Source organism: Macaca mulatta, chromosome 11, assembly GCF_049350105.2.
Source record: "Macaca mulatta isolate MMU2019108-1 chromosome 11, T2T-MMU8v2.0, whole genome shotgun sequence".
Classification (NCBI taxonomy): domain Eukaryota; kingdom Metazoa; phylum Chordata; class Mammalia; order Primates; family Cercopithecidae; genus Macaca; species Macaca mulatta.
This window is the reverse complement of record NC_133416.1, coordinates 46,857,880-46,881,099: the sequence shown is the minus strand read 5'-3', so window position 1 is coordinate 46,881,099 and position 23,220 is coordinate 46,857,880. Positions and strand designations below refer to the sequence as shown.

General features: G+C 37.0%; 1 protein-coding gene across 1 annotated transcript in view; it reads left to right on the top strand.

The window, feature by feature from the left end:
* The window catches only part of SLC2A13 (solute carrier family 2 member 13), a 364,441-nt gene that overhangs the window by 100,309 nt on the left and 240,912 nt on the right, over window positions 1–23,220 (top strand). The window lies entirely within an intron of this gene.

Sequence of the window (23,220 nt, the reverse complement as noted above, 5' to 3'; positions counted from 1 at the left end):
AGAAGTGAGTAGTATATTTCCAGAAAGGAAACCCAGACATACATTTGCCTTTAGTTTTATTCGAAAGGAAAATTTGTACTGAGCAGCTCTACCTGCCAAGTGAATTAGTAAGCTACTCAGGTAAACTGACCAGAGACCCAATTATTAACAGGATCTTGGTGTCAGAGACTTGTTCTGATGAGGAATTCCACTAGATAGAAAGGTTCAGTACTATTTTACAACAAAACCATGTTGAACAACTTTTAGAAAGGTGCTTTTTCAATATCAGAATCACTTCTTTTATTGAGAAAAAACACAGGCCACGAATATAAATTGCATAGGTCTCCTTGGCTACTAAGTGGCCAAATTCAGAATTCAGACCCATGTTGAATTCCTTGGAAAATGTTTTTTTTCTTCTTAAATAGGCTAGTAAAGGTTATTGTTCTCATATTCTTAAGTACTCAGATAAGAATAAGTTATAGTTATTAACTAGACATATGTAACATGAGAAATAGACCCTTTAAAAATTCTTTCATATACTTCATTACTTGTAAAATTATACTCACAGAAATACAGACATACCTACAAGATGTGTATTTAATTTAGTCTTGGAGTTTTTACATATTACATAATTCAGTGGTCTTAGAAAATTATTTTTCCCAAAATGTAGTCATTTGCATAAAACAAATTTGTTTTCTATAATAATATCAAATAAAAATTGGCTGGATCTAATATAGCATTATGATAGAAATCTTATTTTGAATATGAAGGTGATAATTTAAGAATATCTTTTGGCTGGGCACGGTGGCTCATGCCTGTAATCCCAGCACTTTGGGAGACCGAGGAGGGCGGCTCAACTGAGGTCGGGAGTTCGAGACCAGCCTGACCAACATAAAGAAACCCTGTCTTTAATAAAAATAAAAAAAAATTAGCTGGGCATGGTGGCACATGCCTGTAATCCCAGCTACTCAGGAGGCTGAGGCAGGAGAATTGCTTGGAGCCGGGAGGTGGAGGTTGTGGTGAGCCGAGATCACGCCGTTGCACTCCAGCCTGGGCAACAAGAGCGAAACTCTGTCTCAAAAAAAAAAAAAAAAGAATATCTTTTATAAACTGGATGAGTCCAACATTTAATTTTAAAGTATTCAAATGGAATCTTTTTATGGAATTCTTAGGTGAATTTTCTGTCAACTTGGAGTTTCAGTGTACCAATCTGCTATGAGCTGGAAAACCTTCCTGTTTTTCAAAAGGGATACTTTACCTTCTGAGGTAAATCAGTGGAAGCTAGAGATTTCCACAGATGTTAGAGTTTTGTACTTTGTACTTAATTGATTTAATTAGCATACACACACTCGTACATTAGTTTTATTTACCTCTGGGCCAAAAATAAATATTCATCCATTATTTGACACGTTTCTGGGGCTTTTACTACTTGCAGTTATTATACCAAAAGTAATGTGGTGTACAAAGTTTTTAAAAACAAAGGCTTTCGTCTCCAGGAGCTTTTATAATGTACTAGATAAGATCAGGTACTCAAACAAGGAAGCAAGAAGTTGATGCTGTATAATGTTTGAGTATAGATATGTTCCAAATACAAATAAATAAATATACACATATATATGAATGCATTTCCTCCTTATTTCTCTTGAAATTATGTGGCTTTGTTTTAGTATTAGTCTCATCAGTTACACAATTGGGCAAGTGGTTTCACTTTTCCTCCCAAGTATTTAGTCTCTTCCTCTGTAAAAGCAGGTGCTGAAGGTTGTCCCACATCTTGGTGAGACGTGGATGGGATGAAGGAAATACAGTGCCTATGTAGGGCCACACAGTAAGAACTCATTAAAAGTGAATTTCTCATCTTTTGTACATTAGTGAAATAAGCTCCAAAGGAAATTATATGAAGTTATTTTCATTATACAAAATGTATATAGTGTCTGAGTGGCTTACCATTGTAGATTTAGATAGTGGGTCTTGTATTATATAGTGGGATCAGCTTTTCAGAAAGACAGATTTGAGTGGTTCAAGGCTATGTGCCGTTGGGTGTTACTTAACATCTAGAAACAAATTGCCTGGGTTTAAATTGCAGCTGTGCAACTTTAGGCAACTTAGTTGACCTCTCTATGCTTGTTTCCTCTTCTGTAGCATGGAGATAGTTGTAATACCTGTCTCAGAATTGTATTTTAAAGATTGGATGATTAAATGTGTAAGGCTGTGAGAACAGTGCCTGGCACATTATAAGCTCTGTAAAAGTATTGATTCAATAGTATTTTTAGACATGAGAAGAGAGCGGTAAACAAGATCCCCTACTCTTAAGAGCATAATCCATCCCTTTCTCACTGTACTGTAAATTTTCGACCTCACTTAGCCTTAGAAAATTGTTTATTTTACTCAGGTTTTATTTTTTTAAATCATTTTGTAAAACCACTTGATTATTTGGACTATACCCTTTTTGCACTTGGGTTTTTGGAAGCTATCCTCTGCATATATCTTTTGATTATAGAAACTAAAAACATTTTTACTGTAGCTGCTACTGCATGTTCCTTTACTGTCTCCTTATGTCTGAAGATCATATAAATGTCTTTAGCAGGATTTTTCTTACCAACTCACTTGAACTTAGAAACTGAAAGCACAGAGTTAGAAGTGGCATCTCCTGTCAAACATTCCCTAGCGGAAATTTCTTACAGCATTGTCATTCAGTGCCAGAGGCCTGCTGTCTCCCAGTGCTGGAGTGTGATTTCCTGTGTCACTTTCCATTCTGGGACCATAAAATTGGATTCCAAACATTTGTTGGGAAGTTTGCGATATGCTGTTTTGAACATTACTGAACCAATATCCTACTACTTGTGTTTTGGAAGCAACGTTATCTGTGACAGTTATTGCTTTGCTGATTTACATTTGGAAGAATGTTGGAAAAGAAAAAGGCAGAGCAGTAAAAGGTAGAGGCAAGTATGTCCTGGTGATCTTTGGCAGGTAAGACCAAACTGATGATATTAAGCTCGAATTTAGGTTCATCATGGTCACATCCATGCAATAGAAAACTATAACATCACATCTTTAAGCAACACACATTCTGACATTCTGTAGTAAATTTGTATCTCCCTTGATCTTTCTGGAAACAATGCTAATTTCTCCACCTGGAGTTAAAATGCTTGCCAAATTACAAGAATAAATTAGAGAATTAATCCAGTGCCTAAGATAATTTTTGAGAAAAGAGTATCTGTTTCCAAATGGCAAAAGAACAGCATTAATATCTTCTCCAGCATTCAAAGACAGGAGACAGATGCTACTAATAAAATATAATAAACTCCTCATGGTTGTTTCCAATAAAACACAAATTATTTTGTAGTCCTATAATTGGAACTGTGAATCTAAGTAGGTTTCTGTTGAAAAATTTGGTTTCAAAAAGTTGAGACGAGAAACTAATTCACTATTATGTACAAAATTTCTTGCTAAGTATAAGGAATATTAGCAAAACATGTAATAAAAATTAGGAACTTGAACTATTAATACCTCTTATTGAGATACAGCAGATCTTCATGTGACTGTAGTTTAGTGAAGAGTGACAGGAATCCCAGGTTGTAACTCCTGCTCTGCCTATCACTAGGTGGCTATTGCAGGGCTGGCTTCATGGACAACTCTGCAGCTGCCCAGAGCCCTGCACTCAGAAGGGCCCTGCCCTTGGTTTAGTCCTCTGCTGTCACTTCAGAGTCTTAATTTTTGAGCAAGGGACTCACATTTTCATTTTGCCCTCAGCCCTACAAATTAGGCAACCACAACTGGCTGTTCACAGCTTACTTCTCTGAATTTCAGAGAAGGCAACCAAAAGATTCTGGAGCTAGGCATTGGGTATACATGGACGTAAAGATGGGAACAGTAGACGCTGAGGACTACTAGAGGAAGGGTGGGGGAGGGAGGAAGGAAAGGGTTGAAAAACAACCTGTTGGGTCCTGTGCTCACTCTTTGGGTGACAGGATCATTTATACCCCAAACCTTAGCATCACACAATATATCTATGTAACAAACCTGCACATGTATCCCCTGAATCTACAATAAAACTTGAAGAAGAAGATTCTTGACAGATACAAGAATATGAAATTCTGTGAGTCCCAACAAAGGGAAGGACCCAAGAAAGTTTATTAGAAACTGAAAGCTTCTGATTCACCCTCACTTGTTCTCAGTCAGGAGGAATTTTGCCCCCTAGTGGGCATTTAGCAATGTCTGGAGACATTTTTGATTGTCAGGGAATGTGCTGTTGGCATCTAGTGAGTAGTAGGATGTTTAATGCTACAAATGCACAGAGCAGCCCCTGCAACATAGAACTGTTTGGCCCAAAAAGTCAACACTCAACACAGGTGATGTTGATAAACCCTGCCTACCATTATTATTTGTGTCTCCAACTCTTGGTAGCGGGCCTGGGAGGTTACTCAAAAGTTTGTTGAGCCTCTGGCTGTAGCCTGGATCTTAGGTGGTTGTATTTTTTACCACATGAAGACTGAGGAACGAAGCTGGTGAGTAGGAAGTGTAACTTAACATTTGCACGAGATACACTACACAGATGCTCTTCTAAGGGCCTCTGCATCTCACACTTACCAAACCAACTGGTGGTCCCCAGACTCTTTAAAACCTCTAAAACACAACACATTCACAGCTGGCAGATAACTTTCCAGGACACCCTGGCACTTGTGATGCAGTCTGTTGGGCTGTTTGCCAAGTCATTTAGGTTTGTTTCTAAATCTGTTTATGCCATTGTGCTGGTTGCTGTAATTATGTAGTAGAATCAACTATTACAGAAATTTAAAGAGAGAAAAATATAAAAAGGGAGAGCAATTTCAGTGAAAACCTAAGTTGAATGTTTTGGAAAGATTCAATAAAGATGTCATTAAAGAAAACTGCTCTCAAACTGTGGGCAAGATGGTTTTAAAAGGTTTGTGAAAAAATCATTAAAATTAGATGGATTCTATACTGAATTTGCTTAACTGTCTTAAGTTTTCACTATTATTTATGGAGATTGTAGACAATACATTTTTTTCTGTGCTTTTTGCAAGAAAAACAATGCTTTAGTCAGCTGATCCAGGCTCAGAAAAAAAAGGCCTTGCCTACATCACAAGATGGCAGAATGAATGACATTTATATATTTTAGGGTGACAAAATTATTTATAAATGTAACCTTAGCTGACTTCCCCTAATAATCAATATTTCAGATAACAGGGCATCAATTACATTTATTTTCCAGTGGGAAAAATATCAAATATTCTACATTTCTCACTTCTAGAGCCAAACAACTTTCAGCTCAGTGATGTCTCTGAATAATGTTCCTTATTTAACACTACCTTATCTGTTAAGAAGATATTCATTTAGTTTCTGACTCCACAAACACCAACATAAGATCTGTCTCTTGCTGGATTCAATACTGAAATGTTTTAAGAACTGTGCTTCCTTTTCAGTGCATATGTTTTCTTGAGTTTCCATGTGCCTGTATAGATTAGCAGCATCTGGGACTTTTACCACGTCACATTCTTTTAGAATGGAACAAATGTAAATATTATCAGAATTGTAGTCAAATAATTTCAAAATACTGTTAGAATTGAGCAAAGAGACATTAATTGTTAGTCTGCCTCTTTTTCAGATGGCTTTTGACTTAATATTTTGTTTTAGGACCCATGTCTCTACACTGGGCTTTAGAGCAGAGTTCTGGCCTCAATCTTGAGCTTGTTAAAAGAAAATGTCACCAGGCATGATGGCTCACGCCTGTAATCCTAACACTTTTGGGGCAGCCAAAGTGGGAGAATGGCTTGAGCTCAGAGTTCAAGACCAGCCTGGGCAACATAGTGAGACCTCATCTCTTTAAAAATTTTTTTAAAAATTGGCTGGGTGTGGTGGCACATGCCTGAAGCCCCAGATACTCGGGTGGCTGAAGTGGGACAATTGCTTGAGTCCAGGGAGTCCATTGCCACTGTACTCCAGCCTAGGTGACAGAATAAGACCCTGTCTCAAAAACAAAACCAACCAAACAAACAAAAACCTTAATGTTCTATTTCCTATTAATAGTCACAATTTTATAGATACTGTCTAACAGTTTAAAACCATAAACATTCTATTTGGCTAGTAAAATGTTTTCATCATTTATGATCAAAGATATCAGGCATTTTTCTTCTTTAATTAGTTTAACAAGTAATATATAAATTCAGCCTCCTTTTGGAATGTTAGAACAGGACAGATAAAGCTAAATTCCTATTTGCCCATCACATTGATCCCACGCATTTTATACCTCTCTACTCCACCCCTGGCCATAACAGACTTGGGGAATATTCTTCCAGACACACACACACACACACACACACACACCCCTTGAGAATTTTTATGGTAATAGTATCATAATGCGTGTATTGTTACTTCCTTGCTTTCTTTCAAGTTGAGTTGATTTGGGTTAGATCTTGTATAAATCTAGTCCATCCCTTTAAACTTCTCTATAATATTCCAGATATGGAATGTCACATTCTGTTTATGTGTTCTTTTATTAATAGGCATTAAATTTGGGGGTATCATAAACAATGCTATAATGAACATCCTTGTATATGTTTTCTTGAGCACATGTATGTGTGTTTCTTTAGGGTAGATATCTAGAAGTAGAATTGTGCACAACCATTTATCTCATGGTGTTACAGTGTTGTTTTAGTTCATTTGTTTCTTTCTAAGCTTCAGAGTATATTGGCTGGAAGTCATTGAATCACAACCTTTTAGACATCCAAGCTCAGGTATCATCTTACAATATGAAGGATTAGTTTAACTGTTACTCCATACTCTTTTTTTTTTTTTTTTCTTTTTTGGAGACAGAGTCTGGCTCTGTCGCCCAGGCTGGAGTGCAGTGGCGTGACCTGGGCTCACAGCAAGCTCCACCTCCTGGGTTCAGGTCATTCTCCTGCCTCAGCCTCCCGAATTGCTGGGACTACAGGTGCCCACCACCATGCACAGCTAATGTTGTTTTTGTGTTTTTAGTAGAGACGGGGTTTCACTGTGTTAGCCAGGATGGTCTCGATCTCCTGACCTCGTGATCTGCCCGCCTTCGCCTCCCAAAGTGCTGGGATTACAGGCGTGAGCCACCACGCCCAGCCAATCGTTTCTCCATACTCTTAACATTTGGTATCTTGACCCTGGAGCTTCCTCTCATCACCACCGCCCTGCTGCTTTTTATGCCTTGGTAAAATCTTTTTGGCTTCTCTGTTCTACTTTTATTAACAGAATTTCAGATAAGATAATATTGTTATAAGGAATCATTTTGGCAGGTGTGTTACTGTATTGAGTCTAAAATTTTAAAAAATCTGGATAGGGGCCAGGCGCATTGGCTCACGCCTGTAATCCCAGCACTTTGGGAGGCTGAGGCGGGTGGATCAAGAGGTCAGGAGATCGAGACCATCCTGGCTAACACGTCTCTACTAAAATACAAAAATCAGCTGGGCGTGGTGGCAGGCACCTGTAGTCCCAGCTACTCTGGAGGCTGAGGCAAGAGAATGGCGTGAACCCGGGAGGCTGAGCTTGCAGTGAGCCTGGATCACGCCACTGCACTCCAGCCTGGGCGACAGAGGAAGACTCCGTCAAAAAAAAAAAAAAAAAAAAAAAGAAAAAAAAAATCTGGATAGGTTTTTTTTTTTTTTTTTTTTAATCCTTAAATGTTTTGAGATGCTGATTAGTTTGGAATTATATATATGTTGTTTTAACCTAGTTGAATCTTTTGATACTGTTTAATTACCTCAGACTCTTTACTTCAGAAGTAGAAAGTGCTTATATTTAAAATCTGGGTTTTCCTGTAAAACCCACTGTATATTATAAACGTAACATAGATAAGGCATTTTTCCATGTATGGTATCTTTAAGGCTGATAAACAATATCTTCCTTATTTGAATAGTGTTTCTTCACTTGAATAATTATACTTCCACTCATATTTAATGACTTCTGTGTCTAAGGTATTGTGCCATATTTTTTTCTTTTAATTCTTACAGCAAGCCAAAGAACTAAAATGTGAAGTATTATCATTTTATACTTGTAAAAATTGATGGCGAAGTTAACAATCTTGTCCAAGGTTACCCTGTTAGGAAATAGAAGAACTAAGAATTCAAAACAAAGCTTATCTTATTGGAACAGTATACACTTTCCAATGTACTGTATAAGGGTACACTTTTCCCACCATAATTTAAAAGCTATGTGAGTCTAGTTCTGGGATTATGCTTCATTTTAAAATAGTAATGACCTTTTTTTTAAAAAAAAGTTTTAAAGTTGTTTTCAGCAGCGATTGTAGATAAAATAATTTGGTGGACAGTCAGTTAATTTTGTGTGGCTTTTTTTTCTTTGAATAGCAAAAAAGAACTTATAAACTTTTACAATATTTTTACTACTCTTGAACTATTTACTAATTCTTCTTTCATATACTTACTAGACACTGTGCTTAAAATTTTGAATTTTTAAAAATAATCCATGTTTATTATAAAAAATATGACAACCTAACCTATAAGGAAACAAAATTTTCTGCAATTCCATCACTGTTTCTTATAGAAAATTGTGAATGAGTTCGCTTCTTGCAGAATGTACGTGCTCACTTCACATTGGGCACTTCTTTCAGCCACAGAGGAAAGGTGGGAAGGGCTCATTAGTTTCATGAACGTATTATATGGGGTCAAATTTAGGAAGAAAGACAGAAATGAAAATTGAACACACATGACTGTTAGCTAATTAAAAGATGTGAGTCATCTTTATAAATAAATAAACTGATTAGTGACCGATTGCTGGAACCTGGAAGAATCAGAAGTAAGTATGCATCTGCTAGCATTACAAATACTGAAATGGGAATTTCTTTTCTTTTTTTTTTTAATTTTAAAATGTACTACTTTATTTATTTTTTTTATTATACTTTAAGTTCTAGGGTATATGTGCACAATGTGCAGTTTTGTTACATATGTATACAGTGCCATGTTGGTGTGCTGTACCCATCAACTCGTTAACACCCATCAACTCATCATTTACATCAGGTGTAACTCCCAATGCCATCCCACCCCACTCCCCATAATAGGCCCCGGTGTGTAATGTTCCCCTTCCAGAGTCCAAGTGATCTCATTGATCAATTCCCACCTATGAGTGAGAACATGCGGTGTTTGGTTTTCTGTTCTTGCAACAGTTTGCTGAGAATGATGGTTTCCAGCTGCATCCATGTCCCTACAAAGGACATGAACTCATCCTTTTTTATGGCTGCATAATATTCCATGGTGTATATGTGCCACATTTTCTTAATCCAGTCTGTCACTGATGGACATTTGGGTTGATTCCAAGTCTTTGCTATTGTGAATAGTGCCGCAATAAACATACGTGTGCATATATCTTTATAGCAGCATGACTTATAATCCTTTGGGTATATACCCAGTAATGGGATGGCCGGGTCAAATGGTATTTCTAGTTCTAGATCCTTGAGGAATCGCCATACTGTTTTCCACAATGGTTGAACTAGTTTACAATCCCACCAACAGTGTAAAAGTGTTCCTATTTCTCCACATCCTCTCCAGCACCTGTTGTTTCCTGACTTTTTAATGATTGCCATTCTAACTGATGTGAGGTGGTATCTCATTGTGGTTTTGATTTGCATTTCTCTGATGGCCAGTGATGACGAGCATTTTTTCATGTATCTGTTGGCTGTATGCATGTCTTCTTTTGAGAAGTGTCTGTTCATATCCTTTGCCCACTTTTTAATGGGGTTGTTTGTTTTTTCTTGTAAATTTGTTTGAGTTCTTTGTAGGTTCTGGATATTAGCCCTTTGTCAGATGAGTAGATTGCAAAAATTTTCTCCCATTCTGTAGGTTGCCTGTTCACTCTGATGGTAGTTTCTTTTGCTGTGCAGAAACTCTTTAGTTTAATTAGATCCCATTTGTCAATTTTGGCTTTTGTTGCCGTTGCTTTTGGTGTTTTAGACATGAAGTCCCTGACCATGCGTATGTCCTGAATGGTATTACCTAGGTTTTCTTCTAGGGTTTTTATGGTTTTAGGTCTAACATTTAAGTCTCTAATCCATCTTGAATTAATTTTCATATAAGGAGTAAGGAAAGGATCCAGTTTTAGCTTTTTACTTATGGCTAACCAATTTTCCCAGCACCATTTATTAAATAGGGAATCCTTTCCCCTTTTCTTGTTTTTGTCAGGTTTGTCAAAGATCAGATGTCTGTAGATGTGTGGTATTATTTCTGAGGACTCTGTTCTGTTCCATTGGTCTATATCTCTGTTTTGGTACCAGTACCATGCTGTTTTGGTTACTGTAGCCTTGTAGTATAGTTTGAAGTCAGGTAGTGTGATGCCTCCAGCTTTGTTCTTTTGACTTAGGATTGTCTTGGCAATGCAGGGTCTTTTTTGGTTCCATATGAACTTTAAAGAAGTTTTTTCCACTTCTGTGAAGAAAGTCATTGGTAGCTTAATGGGGATGGCATTGAATCTATAAATTACCTTGGGCAGTATGGCCATTTTCACAATATTGGTTCTTCCTATCCATGAGCATGGTATGTTCTTCCTTTTGTTTGAGTCCTCTTTTATTTCACTGAGCAGTGGTTTGTAGTTCTCCTTGAAGAGGTCCTTTACATCCCTTGTAAGTTGGATTCCTAGGTATTTTATTCTCTTTGAAGCAATTGTGAATGGAAGTTCATTCATGATTTGGCTCTCTGTCTGTTACTGGTGTATAAGAATGCTTGTGATTTTTGCACATTAATTTTGTATCCTGAGACTTTGCTGAAGTTTCTTATCAGCTTAAGGAGATTTTGGGCTGAGACAATGGGGTTTTCTAAATATACAATCATGTCATCTGTAAACAGGGACAATTTGACTTCTTCTTATCCTAATTGAGTACCCTTTATTTCTTTCTCTTGCCTGATTGCCCTAGCCAGAACTTCCAACACTATGTTGAATAGGAGTGGTGAGAGAGGTCATCCCTGTCTTGTGCCAGTTTTCAAAGGGAATTTTTCCAGTTTTTGCCCATTCAGTATGATATTGGCTGTGGGTTTGTCATAAATAGCTCTTATGATTTTGAGATACGTTCCATCAATACCGAATTTATTGAGAGTTTTTAGCGTGAAGGGCTGTTGAATTTTGTCAAAGGCCTTTTCTGCCTCTATTGAGATAATCATGTGGTTTTTGTCTTTGATTCTGTTTATATGCTGGATTATGTTTATTGATTTGCGAATGTTGAACCAGCCTTGCATCCCAGGGATGAAGCCCACTTGATCATGGTGGATAAGCTTTTTGATATGCTGCTGGATTCGGTTTGCCAGTATTTTATTGAGGAGTTTTGCATCCGTATTCATCAGGGATATTGGTCTAAAATTCTCTTTTTTTGTTGTGTCTCTGCCAGGCTTTGCTATCAGGATGATGCTGGCCTCGTAAAATGAGTTAGGGAGGATTCCCTCTTTTTCTGTTGATTGGAATAGTTTCAGAGGGAACGGTACCAGCTCCTCATTGTACCTCCGGTAGAATTCGGCTGTGAATCCGTCTGGTCCTGGACTTTTCTTGGTTGGTAGGCTATTAATTATTGCCTCAATTTCAGAGCCTGCTATTGGTCTATTCAGGAATTCAACTTCTTCCTGGTTTAGTCTTGGGAGAGTGTAAGTGTCCAGGAAATTATCCATTTCTTCTAGATTTTCTAGTTTATTTGTGTAGAAGTGTTTATAGTATTCTCTGATGGTAGTTTGTATTTCTGTGGGGTCGGTGGTGATATCCCCTTTATCATTTTTTATTGTGTGTATTTGATTCTTCTCTGTTTTCTTCTTTATTAGTCTTGCTAGCGGTCTATCAATTTTATTGATCTTTTCAAAAAACCAGCTCCTGGATTCATTGATTTTTTTGGAGGGTTTTTTGTGTCTCTATCTCCTTCAGTTCTGCTCTGATCTTAGTTATTTCTTGCCTTCTGCTAGCTTTTGAATGTGTTTGCTCTTGCTTCTGTAGTTCTTTTAATTGTGATGTTAGGGTGTCAATTTTAGATCTTTCCTGCTTTCTCTTGTGGGCATTTAGTGCTATAAATTTCCCTCTACACACTGCTTTAAATGTGTCCCAGAGATTCCGGTATGTTGTATCTTTGTTCTCATTGGTTTCAAAGAACATCTTTATTTCTGCCTTCATTTTGTTATGTACCCAGTAGTCATTCAGAAGCAGGTTGTTCAGGTTCCATGTAATTGAGCGGTTGTGATTGATTTTCTTAGTCCTGAGTTCTAGTTTTATTGCACTGTGGTCTGAGAGACAGTTTGTTATAATTTCTTTTCTTTTACATTTGCTGAGGAGTGCTTTACTTCCAACCATGTGATTAATTTTGGAATAAGTGTGATGCGGTGCTGAGAAGAATGTATATTCTGTTGATTTGGAGTGGAGAGTTCTGTAGATGTCTTTTAGGTCTGCTTGGTGCAGAGTTGAGTTCAATTCCTGGATCTCCTTGTTAACTTTCTGTCTCGTTGATCTGTCTAATGTTGACAGTGGGGTGATGAAGTCTCCCATTATTATTGTATGGGAGTCTAAGTCTCTTTGTATGTCTCCAAGGACTTGCTTTATGAATCTGGGTGCTCCTGTATTGGGTGCATATATATTTAGGATATTTAGCTCTTCCTGTTGAATTGATCCCTTTACCATTATGTAATGGCTTTCTTCTTCCCTCTTTTGATTTTGATGGTTTTAAGTCTGTTTGATCAGAGGATAGTATTACAACCCCTGCTTTTTTTTTTTTGTTTTCCATTTGCTTGTTAGATCTTCCTCCATCTCTTTATTTTGAGCATATGTATGTCTCTGCATGTGAGATGGGTCTCCTGAATATAGCAAACTGATGGGTCTTGACTTTATCCCATTTGCCAGTCTGTGTCTTTTAATTGGAGCATTTAGTCCATTTACATTATGTTTAATATTGTTATGTGTGAACTTGATCCTGTCATTGTGATATTAGCTGGTTATTTTGCTCGTTAGTTGATGCAGTTTCTTCCTAGCCTCGATGGTCTTTACATTTTGGCAGGTTTTTGCAATGGCTGGTACTGATTGTTCCTTTCCATGTTTAGTGCTTCCTTCAGGATCTCTTGTAGGGCAGGCCTGGTGGTGACAAAATCTCTAAGCATTTGCTTGTCTGTAAAGGATTTTATTTCTCCTTCACTGATGCTCAAGGAGACCTGCCTGTCTCTGTAGACTCCACCTCTGGGTGGAGTCTGACAGCTGTCTGACAGCTTTGAAGAGAGCAATGGATCTCCCAGCACGGAGGTTGAGATCTGAGAACGGACAGACTGCCTGCTCAAGTGGGTCCCTGACCCCTGAGTAGCCTAACTGGGAGACATCCCCCAGTAGGTGCCACCGACACCTCACATGGTGGGGTACACTCCTGAAACAAAGCTTCCAGAGCAAGAATCAGACAGCAGCACTCGCTGTTCAGCAATATTCTACCTTCTGCAGCCTCTGCTGCTGATACCCAGGCAAACAGGGTCTGGAGTGGACCTCACGCAATCTCCAACAGACCTACAGCTGAGGGTCCTGACTGTTAGAAGGAAAACTAACAAACAGAAAGGACTTACCCACACCAAAACCCCATCAGGACGTCACCAGCATCAAAAACCAAAGGCAGATAAAACCACAAAGATGGGGAAAAAGCAGGGCAGAAAAGCTGGAAATTAAAAAAATCAGAGCGCATCTCCCCCTGCAAAGGAACGCAGCTCATCGCCAGCAACGGATCAAAGCTGGACGGAGAATGACTTTGATGAGTTGAGAGGAGAAGTCTTCAGTCGATCAAACTTCTCAGAGCTAAAGGAAGAACTACGTACCCAGTGCAAAGAAACTAAAAATCTTGAAAAAAGACTGGAAGAATGGATTAGTAGAATAATCAATGCAGAGAAGGCCATAAACGAACTGACAGAGATAAAAACCATGACACAAGAAATGCGTGACAAATGCACAAGCTTAAGTAACCAACTTGATCAACTGGAAGAAAGAGTATCAATGATTGAAGATCAAATGAATGAAATGAAGCGAGAAGAGAAGTCTAGAGAGAAAAAAGTAAAAAGAAATGAACGAAGCCTCCAAGAAATATGGGATTATGTGAAAACACCGAATCTACGTCTGATTGGTGTGCCTGAAAGTGAGGGGGAAAATGGTACCAAGTTGGAAAACACTCTTCAGGATATCATCCAGGAGAACTTCCCCAACGTAGTAAGGCAGGCCAACGTTCAAATTCAGGAAATACAAAGAACGCCACAAAGATACTCCTCAAGAAGAGCAACTCCAAGACACATAATTGTCAGATTCACCAAAGTTGAAATGAAGGAAAAAATGTTAAGGGCAGCCAGAGAGAAAGGTCGGGTTACCCACAAAGGGAAGCCCATCAGACTAACAGCAGATCTCTTAGCAGAAACTCTACAAGCCAGAAGAGAGTGGGGGCCAATATTCGACATTCTTAAAGAAAAGAATTTTCAACCCAGAATTTCATATCCAGCCGAATCAAATGGGAATTTCTTTACATTATTAATGATTAAATTTATGAAGGAATTAAAAATATGATCTTGGCAACAGAGAGTATGAATTTGTTATGTGTATTTGAGATGTGTCTAGCAGACACTATAGACATGGGTTTATTCTTATAAACCATTTTTTCTCCAGAGAGACTTGAGTGAACAGGTGGGATTGCTTCCATTGATAGGAGGATAAGGGAAGTGAGTACAATGTTTATATCTAACTGTACTTGCTTCCTGCACTTCTTATCTGGAGACCTTCACCTAAATCTTTACTATTGGTATTGTCTTAATACCTCTTTTTCTTTGCTTAGAATATTAGAAATAAATTTTACCAGACTCTTAGAATTTATTCATTATTTTGTTACTGTATTTTCATTTTAACATAATTTTTTTTACTAATAAGCTTACATTTAATGAGCATAAACTATGTGCCAGTTATGGTGGTAAGTGCTTTACATGCTTTGTTTAATCCTCACCACATCTCTTTGATAGAGAGTCATATTATTGACTGTTTTCTGGAGGAGAAGTGGAGGCTAAGGAAAGAAAAATAAAATTAATTAAAATGTTACAGCTGATAGAAGACAGAGCCAAATCTCTTGCCCAGATATACCTGAGATACAAAGTCAAGTATTCTTGCCACTCTGTTACAGTTTATACATTTCAAAATTTCTTTTTGGAAAAAAAAAATACTGTATTCTTATGTTTTCCCAGTGAATTCCTGTAAACATTTAGGTCTCATTTTAATCCTGTGTTATTAATTTCAGTTTTATATTTTGTCTTAACTATTAGCTGACTGTATGGGGTTATTAATTTATACCTATATGGTGGGAAGATGAGTATGTTTAGACTGAAAATATTGATATACTGTTTTTCAAATTTTAACCCTGTTTGATTGAAATTATTAAATCATCTAGAGACATGATTCTCAAAACTTGGCTGAAGCAAAAACTATGAAATCAGATTCTCTGAGGTAGGGCCTTACATTGGAAGCTTCTTAATTATACTCATATGCAGCCAAGGTTGAGAACCATGGACTTAAAATAGCCTTTTGGTGGCAAACTGCCACTTAGTGGATTTTAGAGCAGTGGTTCTTAATTAGCATGCATCTGAGTCAGTGGCAAGAGACCTTATTAAAACACAGATTACTGGGCTTCATGCACAGAACTCTGAATCAGTAGGTCTAAGGGGAGGCCTAAGAATTTGCATTTCTAACAAGTTTCAGGTGATGCCAGTGCTGCTTTTTTGGACTGCCGTTTGAGAACCACTTCAGATTTAGTTATCACTCTTTGAGAACCACTGATTTAGATCTTACTTTCTGAGTTGATCTCTTAAACTTCCTTTTAGTTTAAGTGATCACCACACCCCACTACCCACCAGATACACACCCACATAGCCTTTGTAAGCTATCATTAAGCATTACCAGGAGCCTCCAGATGCCTGCACTAATATTAAAGTGTAGTTGCACCTCTGGATGAGGGATTTGTTTTTGCTCATCTGGGAAAACTTCAAATGAACTTCATTCTTCCCTTCCTTTATGCTGTGAAGTGTAAAGTACACAGATTAGAGGTCTCTTCATACTCTAGCTACAGGCCCCTTTTTCTTTAATTTTTCAGTAATTCTGAAAAACCTCAAAAGGTTAATGTTTTCACCCCTAATTTCTTTTGCTAATTTGTTTCTAACAAAAATGTGTCTTTGTCAGCAGTGGTAAGTGATTACAGATAAGGTAGAGTTAGGCAGTACCGTTGACCCCTCCAACAACATGGGTTTGAACTTACAGGTGGATTTTCTTCCCCCCTGCCACCTCTGACACAGCAAGACCAATGCCTCCTCTGCCTCCTCTTCCTCAGCCTACTCACTGTGAAGATAATAAGGGTAAAGACCTTTATGATAATCCCTCTTCTACTTATAAATAGAAAATGTTTTTCTCCCTTATGATTTTCTTAAAAACATTCTTTTTTCTAGCATACTTTATTGTAAGAACACAGTATATAGTACATATAACATAAAAATATATGTTTATCCACCGTTTATGTTATTGATAGCTTCCAGTCAACAGTAGGCTATTCGTAGTTAAGTTTTTGGGGAGCCAAAAGTGTGTAAGGTGCCATCTTGAAAAGCAGATGCTAGTACCATGATCTTAGACATTTTAGCCTCCAGAACTGTGAAAAAAAATCTGTCCTTTATACATTGCCCAGTCTGTGGTACAGTCATTTTTTGGTATCCATGGGGGCTTGATTCCAGGATACCCCTCAGATACCAAAATCTGTGATTGCTTAAGTCTCTGATAAAAAATGGTATAGTGTTTAGGTATGGTGGCTCATGCCTGTAACACCAGCACTTTGGGAGGCGGAGGTGGGTGGATCACCTAAGGTCAGGAGTTTGAGACCAGCCTGTCTAACATGGTGAAACCCTATCTCTACTAAAAATACAAAATTACCCAGGTGTGGCGGCACATTCCTGTAATCCCAGCTACTTGGGAGGTTGAGGCAGGAGAATCGCTTGAACCCAGGACATGGAGGTTGCAGTGAGCTGAGATCACACCGTTGCACTCCAGCCTGGGCAACAAGAGTGAAACTCTATCTCAAATAAAATAAAATAAAATGGTATAGTATTTGCATATAACCTATGTACATCTTCCCATATACTTGAAATAATCTCTGGATTACTTATAATACCTAATATAGTGTAAATGTTATGCAAATAGTTGTTATACTGTCTTTTTTTAAACTTATATTTTTTATTTTTATTTTTTGTATTTTTTGGGGGGAATTTTGTTGTTGTTGTTGTTTGTTTGTTTGAGATGGAGTTTTGCTCTCGTTGCCCAGGCTGGAGTGCAGTGGTGCAGTCTCGGCTCACTGTAACCTCTGCCTGCTGGGTTCAAGTGATTCTCCTGCCTCAGCCACCCAAGTAGTTGGGATTACAGGTGCCCACCACCACACCCAGCTAATTTTTGTATTTTTAGTAGATGGAGTTTCACTATGTTGGCCAGGCTGGTCTTGAACTCCTGACCTCAGGTGTTCCACCTGCCTCGTCCTCCCAAACTGCTAAGATTACAGGCGTGAGCCACCGCGCCCAGCCTATGGGGGGAATATTTTTGATCAGTGGTTGGTCAAATTCACAGTTGCAGAACCTAAAGATATGGAGAGCTAACTGTGTTTTCTTATAGCAGCACTAATGGACTAAGATACTGTATATGTGTGAATATATCTGGGCATGGTCTATGTGTCTGTCTTTATGCCAGTACCATACTGTTTTAATTACTATAGCTTTGTAATATATTTTGAAAACAGGAAGTATGATGTCTCCAGTTTTATTCTTTCTCAAGATTGACTTTGCTATTTGTGGTCTTTTGTGGTTCTATATAGTAATTTTAGAATTTTTTTTTCTATTTCTATAGAAATACCATTGGGATTTTGATAGTCATCCTATTGAGTCTGGTCACTTTGGATGGTACAGACCTTTTCTTCCAATCCATGAACTTGGGATGTCTTCCCATTTGTTTGTGTCCTGTTTACTTTCTTTCATCAGTGTTTTGTACTTTTCCATGTACAAGTCTTTCACCTCCTTAGTTAAGTTTATTTCTAGGTATTTTATTCTTTTTATTATTACTATAAATAGCTGCTTTACTAATTCCCTTTTTAGATAGTTTTTGTTAGTGTCTAGAAATCCAGGTGATTTCTGTATGTTCATTTGGTATCCTGCAACTTTGCTGAATTTATTAGTTCCAACTTTTTTTTTTAATGGAGTCTTGAGAGATTTTTATATTTAAGATTATGTAGTCTGTAAATAGGGTCAATTTTACTTCTTTTCCATATGAGTGCCTTTAATTTCTTTTTCTTGCCGAATTGATCTGGCCAGGACTTCCAGTACTGTGTTGAAGTGTCGAGAATAGGCATCTGTGCTTTGTTCCTGATCTTAGAAGAAAAGCTTTTAGTTTTCCACTGTTGAGTTTATGTTAGCTGTGGGCTTTTCAGATGTGATCTTTATTTTGTTGAGGTGATTTCCTTCCGTTCCTACGTGTTGAACTTTATCAAATGCTTTTTCTGTGTCTGTTGAGATGATCGTGTGGGTTTTTCCTTTCATCCAGTTAATGTGTTGTGTCATATTGATTGATTTGTGTATGTTGAACCATCCTTGTATCCCAGGGATAACTCTCATTTGATCATGATGTATAATTATTTTTATGTGTTGTTGAATTCAGTTGTTACTATTATTTTGAGGATATTGCATGTGTGTTTATAAGGGATATTGGCCTATAGTTTTCTTTTCTTGTGATGTCTTTCTTTAGCTTTGATGTCAGGGTAATGCATACTTCATAAAGTGAGTTTGAAAGTGTTCCTTATCTTCAGTTTTGGAAAAGTTTGAGAAGGATTGGTATTAATGCTTGATAGAATTTACCAGTGAAGCCATCTCGCCTTGGGCTTTTCTTTGTTGGAAGGCTTTTGATTACTAATTCAAGCTAGTTGTGGGTCTGTTCAGACTTTCTATTTCTTCCTGATTTAGTCTTGGTGTAGGTTGTTTTTAGAAATTTATCTCTTCTCAATTACCCACTTTATTGGTATATAATTGTCCATAGTAGTCTCTTAAATATTATTTTAATTTCTGTGCTATTATTGGTAATATCTTTTCTTTCATATCTGATTTTATTCATTTGAGTCATTTCTCTTTTTTTTCCATAGTCTAGCTAAAGGTTTATTAATTTGGTTATTTTTTCAAAAAAACAACTCTTAGTTTTTTTTTTTTTTTTCTATTTTCTATTTTGTTTATTTCTGTTCTAATTTTGGTATTTTCTTACTTCTGCTGATTTTGGGCTTAGTTTATTCTTATTTTTCAAGTTCCTAGAGGTGTAAAATTAGGTTGTTTATTTGAGCTGTTCTTTTTTTAATGTAAAGGTTTATCACTGTGAACATCCCTCTTAGTACTGCTTTTGCGGCATCCCATGAGTTTTGGTATATTGTATTTTTGTTTTCATTTGTGAAAATGTTTCCTAAATTTTTTATTTCTTTTTTGATTCAGTGGTTAAGACTGTGTTTGTGTGTTTTTCAGTTTTCTTCTGCTGTTGATTTCTGATTTCATAGCATTGTGAGATCAGAAAAGCTACTTGCCATGATTTCGGTCTTACATTTGTTAAGATTTGTTTTGTGGCCTGACATATGATCTGTCCTGAAGAAAAATCCATGTGTGTTTAAGAGGAATGTGTATTCTGCTGCTGTTAGGTAGAATGTTAGGTTGATTTGGTTTGTAGTGTGATTCAAAAATCCTGTTTTCTTTCTTTTTTGTCTAGATGTTCTGTCTTACTATTTGCACTGCGGCATTAAAGTTTCCTATATTATTGTATTGCTTCCTGTTTCTTAAGTGCTGTCAATATTTGCCTTATATATTTAAGTGTTCTGATGGGTGCATATACAATTATAATTGTTATATTTCTGGTAGGTTGATCCTATTATTATCATAAAATGTCATTCTTTGTCTCATGATTGTTTTTGACTTATGTCTATGGTTTCTGATATAATTAATGCCATCCCTGCTCTCTTGGTTACCATTTACATGGAACATCTTTTTCCATCTTTTCACTTTCAGCCTATTGCGTCTTTAAATGTAAAGTTAGTTTCTCATTGGCAGCACTTAACTGGGTATAATTGGCATTAATTTTTTTTTTTTTTTTTTGAGATGATGTCTCGCTCTGTCACCCAGGCTGGAGTGCAGTGGCGTGATCTCGGCTCACTGCAAGCTCCGCCTCCCGGGTTCACGCCATTCTCCTGCCTCAGCCTCCTGAGTAGCTGGGACTACAGGCAACCGCCACCGCGCCCGGCTAATTTTTTGTATTTTTAGTAGAGACGGGGTTTCACTGTGGTCTCGATCTTCTGACCTTGTGATCCGCCCGCCTCGGCCTCCCAAAGTGCTGGGTTTACAGGCGTGAGCCACCATGCCCGGCCAAATTTTTTAAAAATTGTGGTAAAGTACATACAAAATAAAACATACCACCATAAGATTGACATACAAAATAAATGAACTTTATTATTAATAATATTTCATGTTAAATTCTTTTATGATTTTTTTGTATAATTAATGTCATGGTTCTATATAATATAAAAAAAACCCCTACCATCTTAACAATTTTTAAATTATGGTTCAGTAGTATTAAATACATTCATATTGTTGTGCAGCTGTCCCCACCATTCATCTCCAAAGCTCTTTTCATCTCATAAAACTGAAACTCATTACCCATTAAACCCCACTCCCTCCTTCCCCCACCCTCTGGCAACCACTATTCTACTTTTTGTCTTTAGGAACTTGATTGTTCTAGGGTACCTATAAAAGGATGTCATAAATTATGACATACTGTATATATGCCATAAAAAGGATGTCAAATCTATAAAGTATGTCAAAATATCTCATCTATGCTTTTGTGAATGATCCTAGATATCAGCCACTTTATTAGTTAGCAAATTGTCTTTTTATGTTGACGTTTAATAGGGAAAGTGTGGGTGGAAAGTAGAAGTATTAAAAATAACAGATTCTTTTTGGCAAGTTCTTCCATTAAAAAATTTACAGTTGGCATTTAGTTATAACACTACCTACCATTCATTGTTTCCTTTAGAACAATGGTGCTATTTTATTATAATCACACAACCACATAGAAAGCTGTAATATACAGCTAAGCAAATGGACTCTGAACTCATGCAGCCTGGGTGCTAATTCTGATTCTGCTACTTATCAGCAGATTCTTTCATTTCTGTAGGTCATAAGTCAAATTGCTAAAGTCATTTTTTTCATTTTTTTATACTTTCTTTACTTAAAAACTATGAAAGCAATAGATAGCTAAGTTGTAAAGAAGTCAAGTAGTTCTAGAGACTTACCACACTAAAATAGTAGTGTCCAACCTGTCTTATCTCCCATCTTTCTGGTCCACAGGGGCAAACACTTTGCCCCCGCTGGAGATATTCACCCTCAACTATAGAGTGTTATGTTTGTACTGTTATTTCTTGACTCATCACTTTTAGGCAGTATCTATTACCCTGCTGTTATAGAAAATGGAGATGTAGCAGATAGATGTGAGTTTATAGTAATATGATACTATACCCATCATATCCCTACCTCCACCACCACAATATATATTTATTACCTATGAATTCTATAATCACTTTATATTATTGTGACTCTCTGCTTTACTGTAGAAACAAGTAGTGTACTGTGATTACATTTTTAAAGGCTTTCTTCTAGGCTTAAAAAAAAAACTTTTTATTTTAGAAATGTTTTAAAATTACAGAAACATTTTTACTTTGATCTACCTGACAGTGCTCTTTGGAAACAAGTCCCAGAATAGCCCTTACTGAAGGAGTGGGGGGTTATGTTCTACCTCCTTGAGGACAAGTGTCTATAAAAATTATTTGGAACTCTTCCACATGGGAAATTTGTCTCTTTTTCCTTATCTATTTTATTTAGTCACTTATTCATATCAGTATGGACTCATGGATATTTATTTGATACTTTGTGTTATAACCTGATATACTTTATGTATTTTGTTTCATAAATTATTCAGATATGGCCTCTAGAAGCTTTTCTAGTTGACCTGTATGCCCCTCCAACATACTCCCATTATTGTCTGGTTTTGTTTTGTTTGTGTTGAGCATTTTCTCACTTTGCAGCACTACTTATATATGTCCTACCCTAGTCCTAGAATCAGAGACGGCTCCATGTTCCTTTATTGGAAAAGGGTATTAGCTACTAAGATCTGAGCTCTTGGTTTGCTCCTCGCTATGTGAGTATTATTGCTTCTAGGCCAAGGAAGTAAATATGTGTCTGCAAACCCATGAAGATTTATAAATTTATAATTTTTTCTGTTTGTAACTATCTGTATCTATATTAAGCTAAATATTAGTTCATACTGATATCTCTAAATAGTAATGTACACAGATTAAGAACAGAGGGGAAGGAGATAGGGGCTGACAAAGATAGAGGAGAGGAAGAGGATGGTTACAACAAAATAGTAGATTTAAGAATTTCACCTCCATCCGTCTCTCCCTCTCTCTCTCTCAAGCAATATTGAGAATATATTAATTTAGGAGGATGTTTTGTATACATAATTTAAACATAAAAGAAAATAAAGGCCAATAATTGTAATGTGTTGGTTCTCTGATACAAATATCATAAAATTACTAAAACGATGTTTACTGTTTTTTTCCTTTTTGATATGGGACTATACATTGAAACCCAGAATGAGGCAAATAGGCTGGAAAGGAAGAAGGAGAGGGGAAGTCAGAGAGGTGGAGATTGAGAGGTTAATCAGTTCTCTGGAAAAATATTGCTGTCTCAAGGCCTTTCAGGATTTCTACTAAATGTATTTTGCACTTTCATGTTTATGACCGAAGATAAGATGTGTTAGTCCACTTCTTTGTATGAAGATTGACCAGGTTTAAGTAACAGCTCTGTTCTTCATTGGCTGTGTAATCTTGGGCAAGTTACTTCTCTTAATCATAATGTTTTAATTTTAAAATTTAATGTTTTATTTTAAAAATAGGAATAGCAATACCTCTTAACTGGGTTGTCATGAGGATTGAATGAGATGAAGTTTGTAAAGAGTTAGGCATAGTGATTGGTATAGAATAGCAATTGCCAAATGTAATTCCCAGCTTGACTTGTGTCCTGAACACCGTTAAAAGGTCCAAGGATTTTCACCATTTGCTTGGACGTCTTTGGGAAGCTAGATTGATTCTAAGACTTCTCTCAAAGTTAGGTTATCATTCAGGTC